The 7,892-nt window shown below is 43.4% G+C and overlaps 1 pseudogene across 1 annotated transcript; it reads left to right on the top strand.

Annotated features, from left to right (window-relative positions):
- On the top strand, positions 1-5,497 carry LOC311357256 (annotated as a pseudogene). The gene is made up of 5 exons: positions 1-52; positions 1,888-2,156; positions 2,337-2,491; positions 2,719-2,935; positions 5,325-5,497. The product of its transcript is annotated as an uncharacterized misc_RNA (transcript).
- Positions 5,498-7,892: the final 2,395 nt, after the last annotated feature.

The raw sequence follows: 7,892 nt of genomic DNA, 5'->3' as shown, positions 1-7,892 counted from the left end.
ATGTTTCCTAAGAAGACTCCTAAGAGACTGTTCGGGAACCACGCCTATAGAGGTAAACAAATGATATGTCTAAACGTAGGAGTCTTCATAGCACCCTAAAGGCCCATTCACACCCTACGGTAAATACGGATACGGACGCTTTTGTCCGGTCCTGGAGGTCATTTTGTCCATCAGTGGGGCCGTCGCCTCTGAGCTTACGAATCCGGAGTGCTCCGGACAAAACAGAGCAATACCACCGGAGATCGAGGCGGCAGTAGAGTCAGAAGTCCAACCATTCGCAAAAATAGAGAGAGAGTAGTAGGCCTATAATATCTGATATGTATATATATTTTGTATTTAACGTTTTATACTTATATTATACTATATACCTGACCTTTTTATTTTATTGTCCACCTGCTTTGGCAATGCAAATGTATATTTCTCATGCCAATAAAGCTTTTTTTAATTTAAATTTTGAGGAGAGAATCTGCTGGTTAGTGAGGGGTGTCACATGCCATCGCCGCGTACACTTTTTGCGCCTTTTTTTTTGCCGAATGACAAAGCAAAATCATCTCCTCTACAGATGCCATGTTTGCGATTGTCGATACCGGTAATTTGCGACACGACAGTCACTGCCCTCTAGGGGTTGTTTTGCATAACATACATAACAACGCTGAAACTGGACGGAGGTATGAAGGGTAGTCCCGGAGACAATGTTTAGTAGGCCTACGGACGGACGAATTTCGTCCGGATCCGGAGATATGAATGGGCGTTATCGGGAAACCGGGCCCAAAGCTCTTCTGAATGCACAGAGATTCCACAAGATGGATCATTGACGAGTCCATGGGTTGAATTTGTTATTACCCAGTGTGCTTTGTGGAATGGTCTCAATGTTTTATTGTTTTATTTCATGTGAATAGCCTAGGCCTAGCCTAGCCTAGCCTTTTTTCAGAAAGCAGATGTTCGTCACACAATGTCATTGATGTGAAATATTAATAACTGACCATTTGTGACTCAATATTTGTGATGTGACATATTGAGTTGATGAATTGTCCGGGGGGACCTAAGTTACGTAAGTTGCAAGTTACAAGTTGTAAGTTATTTGTGGAGACTTATGCAGTTTCACCAAAAAATCTGCTCTGTGTGGACGGGGCCTCACTCTCCCGGAAGAAATTACAGCGCATCATTAACAGAACAGAGCAAAATGATTGTCTCACCCCTCCAATCTCTTGAATCACTCTACTGCAAACGGACACTACGCAGAGCCCACAAGATCATCTCTGATCCCACACACCCTGCACACTTTGCATTCCAGCTACTGCCCTCTGGGAGGCGTCATAGGAAAATTGCCTCCAGAACAACCCGCTTCAAAAACAGTTTTATTCCTATTGCAATTAACATTCTGAACTCTGAACGCTGAGGATTAAGCACGGCCCTTATGTATTATGTATATCTATGTTTTATGTTTATTGTAATGTTGGAACCTGTACCAAGGAGCTGTACTGAAAACAAATTCCACCAGCGTGGCTGTGTGGTCATTAAAAGAATCAATCAATCAATCAAAAGATTTTGCAGCAAAATGAACAGGATTGTACTGATTCGGATGAACGAAGTGCATTTTTGTCCGTATCATTGATTCCTGGCCTATAATTCCATTTCGATTCTATTGTTATCTTTTTAGTTCTAGAGGGGAATTCGAGCTGTCCGGATCGGATGTGGAGGAGGTCTCCATTGCTTCTGGCTCTGACCCAACAGCTGTAAGAACATTAAGTGTATTAGACTGTTTATAGACTGTTATTGTACTCTCCATGTAATATTGTCATGATCTGTGTGAATTTCATTACACCATACAGTAATTGTTATGTTTTTGTTACACATAATAGGTTAGCCTTGATCAACTCCTTACAGATTTTGCACTGGCGCACATTGACCTTTTCCCCTGTGCTCTGCTGTACAGACTCCTAATGATGGCGATTCAGGGAACCCTCAGGGTCTTTGAGGGATGCCCGAACAGAGCATCAGAAGTACTACAATGCGGTGTCTGGGCCCACGGTGGCCCTGGGCCCAGGTCCATTAACAGGGCTGTTTACATGCTCATGTGTGGCCAGTCAGCGCCCCTCAGTGACCTCGACATAGGGGTGCTGCTCGATGAGGAGAAAGGGGGAAAACTGCAACAGGTGACGTTAATGAAATTCTGTCATATGTGTTGCAATGATAAAGTAAAGACAACAGTTACATTAGAGGATGTCTTATTTTGTTTTTCATATAAAGATGTCAATATTTGCATTATTGCACAGCATACCAACACAGCAAATTGAAGGCAAAGCTTTTTTTTTCTCTTTGTTAATTTTGAAAAGTTGAAGGCGTGTCACACTGAGGAGGACCTGCAGAGCTTGAAGGGATCCTGTGGGGACTGGGTCTCGGACTGCAGGGTGCCCACATTTTACACGGCAACGTTGCATGAGGTGCCACGGGTCACTGAGCGGGTGGTGGCCAACTACTGTTTCCATCTGTAAGAAAGAATGAAAATACCATAACATGTTTAGTGGCAGAAGAAATGTTAAGTTTTGAATGCAGACATTTCATTTTGTGTGTGTGTGTGTGTGTGTGTGTGTGTGTGTGTGTGTGTGTGTGTGTGTGTGTGTGGACTGTTTAATGAATTTATGTCATCAATGAATGTCATTGCTTCAATTGTAAATGGATGCAGAAAAGATAACAATGTAACAATCTCATCAACAGAGTGGCCAGTGGCATGAATGCCTGTGGTCAGTTTTTTGACCTTGTGACTGCAAATTGGCAGCAATTTCTGCCAATTTACTGCACCACCGAGGACAACTGACAAGGCAGATCTTCAGAGGCCTATTCTTATCTGAATGGGGCCCTGAGGGCAGTAATAAGAGGGATGAAGAGGAGGAAATCATTTTCCACTACGATGACTGGCTTGTCAAAATTGAAGGTGGGTATCAATACATTTGGATCTGAATTAGAGGTCAATGATTGAGCTATATGGCAGGGGAAGTTTAATCTATCGATCTCTCTATCATTAATTGACCAAAGTAAAGGAGCCACATTTGTGGCCAGAGGGGGCCTCTGCTGCACACTGCTGAAGCCACTGACTGGGAGATGTTTAAGCAGGCAGCCGCCTACCACGACCTCACAGACATTGAGGAGTACTCTGACACTGTCACCTTCTACATTAGCAAATGCATTGCTGATGTGACCACCAACAGAACCATCACCACCCGGGCTAACCAGAAGCCATGGCTGACAGGAGAGGTCTGCGGGCTACTGGGGGCCAGGAACACAGCCTGCCTAAAGGGCTGATTATGGTTCCACGTCGATGCAACGCAACGACCACGCAGATTGGTCGTTGCTTGGACGTCCAAGCTTGTCCAAGCTTGCTGCTTGGACGCAGTCGTGAACCTGTTTTGGTTCTGCGTCTGGTTTTAGTGAGTGGACCAATCACAGCCCTTGCTGCTGCGTCACCTCGACGGAAGGTCACAATTTTTGGGAGGCGCACGTCAGGAGGCACACATCTAGGTGGACACGCCCACCTATGATGTCATAAGAGACAGATTTTCAAAACGGCTAATCACACCACACCTGGTGGCATGTCATGGGACCTTTAAGAACAGAGGGCCAACCTGTCCATAATGTTCCTCATATTGCACATTTCAATCCATTTCTTTTTAAACTTTATTTTATTTATACCGTTTTGTTTTGCCTCACCTTTGCACTATACTACACAATATTCAAAAATTCTAAAATATTATCCTTGTCTCCTTATTGCACCGTGTCAGAGACAAACACAATTTCAATTCCTCTTTTTGTCTGGCACATATTTTGGAATGGACAATAAAGCTTTGACTCTGACTTTGAACTAGTATTGCACCATCAATTGTACCATTAATTACTGGTTAGTAATGGTGGTTGTTCCAAGTAGGCTACCTGGGGCCATTTTCACCACTGTTTATACGTCTTTTATAAATAAAAAGCATACAGTCAACTTGTTTGTTTATCAGGTAAAAAATGTATTTGTAAAATGTAAAGTTAATAAATTTACATTAAATAAATATTCTTGGTGTGAGTTCTTAAAGGCAATCCGACTATTTCACTCTCTTTCTGTATTTGTGTGATTGCATAGGCCTACCAGACTCAATCGTTATATGTCAGGGGAAGGACTTTGAATAGGTCATCTGTAACCCAACCCTAAACGGAGCCAGCCAGTCCTGTGGGAGTATGTAAATTACCCATATGCGCCAAACAGAAGAAGGGCCCTATCTTGCGCCCGGTGCATTGACTTTCTACACCGACGCATATGTAGTTAATCGATATTGCGCAACAATCGGGAGATGGGGACCCCCCCGAATATTGAAGGGTATTTCGCACACTGACTGTAGTGCAGGCTGATCTACAACGTCCTCCGCGCATCTTTCTCTGTCGCCGCTCCCTTGTGTCTTTTAGTTGCACGTGAAACGTTTCGTCTGAGTGAAAGACGCGCGTTTGGGAAGAAGAAAATAAAGTCTTGGTTAAGGTCTGAGAGCGCAAATAAATGCCTCAAACTAGTGCTGTCATTTTAAAATAACAACGCCATGCAGGTTGCAATTGTCCTACTTGTTCCGTGCTACACGGAACGAAATGTAAACCCATGCGTCCAAAATCCAAATGCGACCTGCGCGCGCAGGTTCCAAGGTGTGTGATTTGCAAAATACCTATCATAGCCTACATCACATATCATAGGGTGACCAGACGCCCCCGTTTTTGGTTGCCTGTCCCTGGCTAAATACAGAAAAAACGACCTGTCCCCGTTGTTTTTGAAGACACAACATTAGGTTTTTCAATCAGATTGCTAGTCAAACTGGAAATGTACCCCTTTTCTGGGATTATGTTCCCAGTTTTGTATTTATATCATATATCAGAATATTGTTAAGCCCACTATGAATTTTAAAACAAGCCGAGCCATGTGTCCTGTATCATAGCTACATGTATGACCTTTGCAGCAAAATAACCCGCGTGAAAATCTGTTTGGTATTCAGTGAGGTTTCATTAATTAAATGCGCTGACAGTTCATTGCAGCTGCCAAACGGATTAGCCTACACTCAGTAGAGCGGTCGACCGGTCCAAGATGGCGGCCCCACGGCTCGTTGGCGCCAGACGGCAGTAGCGGTCGATGCGGCGTCTGCTCTTTATTATGTCTATGGTAGTGTCCAAGAGGCGTAAGGTGAGCAGAATAAAAACTAAAAAAGATACAGAAACAAATGAGAGACAGTTTACTGCTTACACAAAACAGTTTTTTAACATTTATGAGGTATCGAGATGTTAACTGTTCTCACTAATGAGAACAGTTTGTAAAGCTGAGGCATCGCACTGTCTGGAGCGTCTCCACGGGGGGCTGGTCCTGCGCGCCTGCCTGCTCCTCACGGCGTTCTCCGTGTGCGCCCACGTCTACCTGGAGCGGGTCCGGAGCAGGCGAGCGGCGCCATCTGAGAATAACGTCAGCTTCAGCTATACCTGCTAAAATAAACAATGACTCAGGAAGCGAGTCCAGTGACGAGTCCATGGGTTGAATTTGTTATTACCCAGTGTGCTTTGTGGAATGGTCTCAATGTTTTATTGTTTTATTTCATGTAAATAGCCTTTTTTTTTTTTTTTTCCAAAAAAGCAGATGTTCGTCACACGATGTCATTGATGTGAAATATTAATAACTGACCATTCGTCACTCAATATTTGTGATGTGACGTATTGAGTTGATGAATTGTCCGAGGGGGGGGGGGGGGGTCATATTAATTCTGCCATGTCGATTGCAGGGTCATGTCAAATCCCTCCGGTGGGTCTTAAAATAAATGACAAACAGTCCCTTAATGTTCCTGTGAGACCAGTCCATTCACCAGGAGCTGCTGTTCACTTCACTGTGTAATTGATGGATGGACTGCACTTCAAAGAAATTCTAAGAATTGTGTCTGTATCCTATTGAATATTACAGCCTTTGTGAATTTGTTGTCATTTGCATACACTAACGTATATTTCATCAATATTTTCTATTTTCCATTTGACAGTCCATACATTTTATCACCTTAAATAGCTTGTTGGTCATACGTACATACATCAAATAGATGGTTGGCCTTACAAGTTCCTTACAGCTTATATTAGAAAATAAACCGAAAACTTTAAAGTGTTCCAGTGTGTATCCTCCGAGCAGAACACGTTGTCCCAGTGAACGCCACACCTACCAGAGTGCCGCTGCATCAAAGGACTCAGCAGCAGCAGCAGCAGAGGAAATGCCAAGACAGCAAGGCACTAGTGAGCGCCTATGCGACTGTTCCAGTAACATAAACACTCTAGTATGGTTACCACTGTACTGCCCCCACGGCTGCACCGCTAGAGGCTTCCACACACACCCCCCCCCCCCCACACACACACACACACACACACACACACACAAACACACATACACACATACACACACCGTGGCAAATGTTGCATCAGAACATTGCATTTGGGCTTGAGCAACACCGGATGCTATTTTCAATATAGCCTTTAGTTGAGTGACTCAAGATCGTCGTTCAAAAAATAAGCTCTTATGATGGAGCAATTCATCCTGCGGTCAACCTTTTATTTAATTCCTGTTTCTGGACAAGAATGTGCGAGTGTGTGTGTGTGGATGGGGCTGCCATTATAATTAATCAAATGCATACGATACTAGTTATTAAAACCTTGTCGTGCCCATTTATAGAGCTGTAATGAATTGACTTTTTAGCAGCTACCTATACAATAATCATACCATACAGTAGTCATACAGCCATACAGTGGTCTCACAAATCTGACTTTAGATTTTATATCTAATGACAGACAAGCTCAAATCTGGGCCAACGGGATGTTACACTTTATTTGGATTTGATTAGTTTGGCCCTAGTTTGGTGTCTGAGCTTCTGCTTCGGCACGGACTGCTGGAGCCCAGATTCTATCCACAGCATCACCGGTCTCCCCTGGTTTCCTTCGTCGTCGTACTCCTGCCTGACTACAGACCCGAACATACAATACACAGCCACACTGAGCTTGACAACGGCAATGCCTTTGCTACACTGGAACAAAAGGCATACATGAACTTGCGGGTGTTACACACACACACACACACACACACACACACACACACACACACACACACACACACACACACACACACACACACACACACACACACACACACACACACACACACACACACAAGACAATGCACTCCATTGAAGCTCACATCATGGAATCTTCGGTCGCATTGTAAACAACACATTCATGCATTCATCTTAACCTCTCAGACTCGCTGTGTGGAGACAGAAGATGTCCGAAGTCCTTGGTGAGTGAGGTTGCTTGCTACATTGCTTGCTTTGACCTTCTGTCCAGTGTATGGTTTATACTTGATTAAGAAAAGTATAACAGAGTGCACAGTTCCGTAGCACTCAATATCAACGTTTGTTAAAGATGTAGTAGGAAGCATTGGGAACAAGATGTTCCTGTTACTATGGGTTCTGTCGCAGTAGCATGTTTCGGGCACAAATAGTGTTTAATTCCTAAGGTTTTTATATTCAAGATTTTACATCAGGGTTATTCCGTTTTTCTTAAGAAATGGGGGATCATCCTCATCCAGGCAGAAATATAAGTGGCTTAGCCTTTTCAAGCTGAACACCAAGTCTAGTTCAACAATAATGTGATACATGCTAGGTACAGCACTGAAAAATAATCGTTTATTCAAGATTGGAAACTGGGGTCATGACAGCCATTTGAAATGATTCTCTGTTCAAGGTTGGTAAATTAGAAGGCCAACTTTAAGCACGGAGAGAAGCGCCCTTTTGTTCTTTTTGAGAGAATACATTCCCATGATGAACAGGAGAATACTTCTGGTCAAAAACATTTATCTT

The sequence above is a fragment of the Micromesistius poutassou genome (assembly GCF_964030765.1).
Source record: "Micromesistius poutassou genome assembly, chromosome: 13".
In the NCBI taxonomy this organism is placed as follows: domain Eukaryota; kingdom Metazoa; phylum Chordata; class Actinopteri; order Gadiformes; family Gadidae; genus Micromesistius; species Micromesistius poutassou.
Note: the sequence above shows the minus strand (reverse complement) of the source record. Positions and strands in the feature narration are given on the sequence as shown.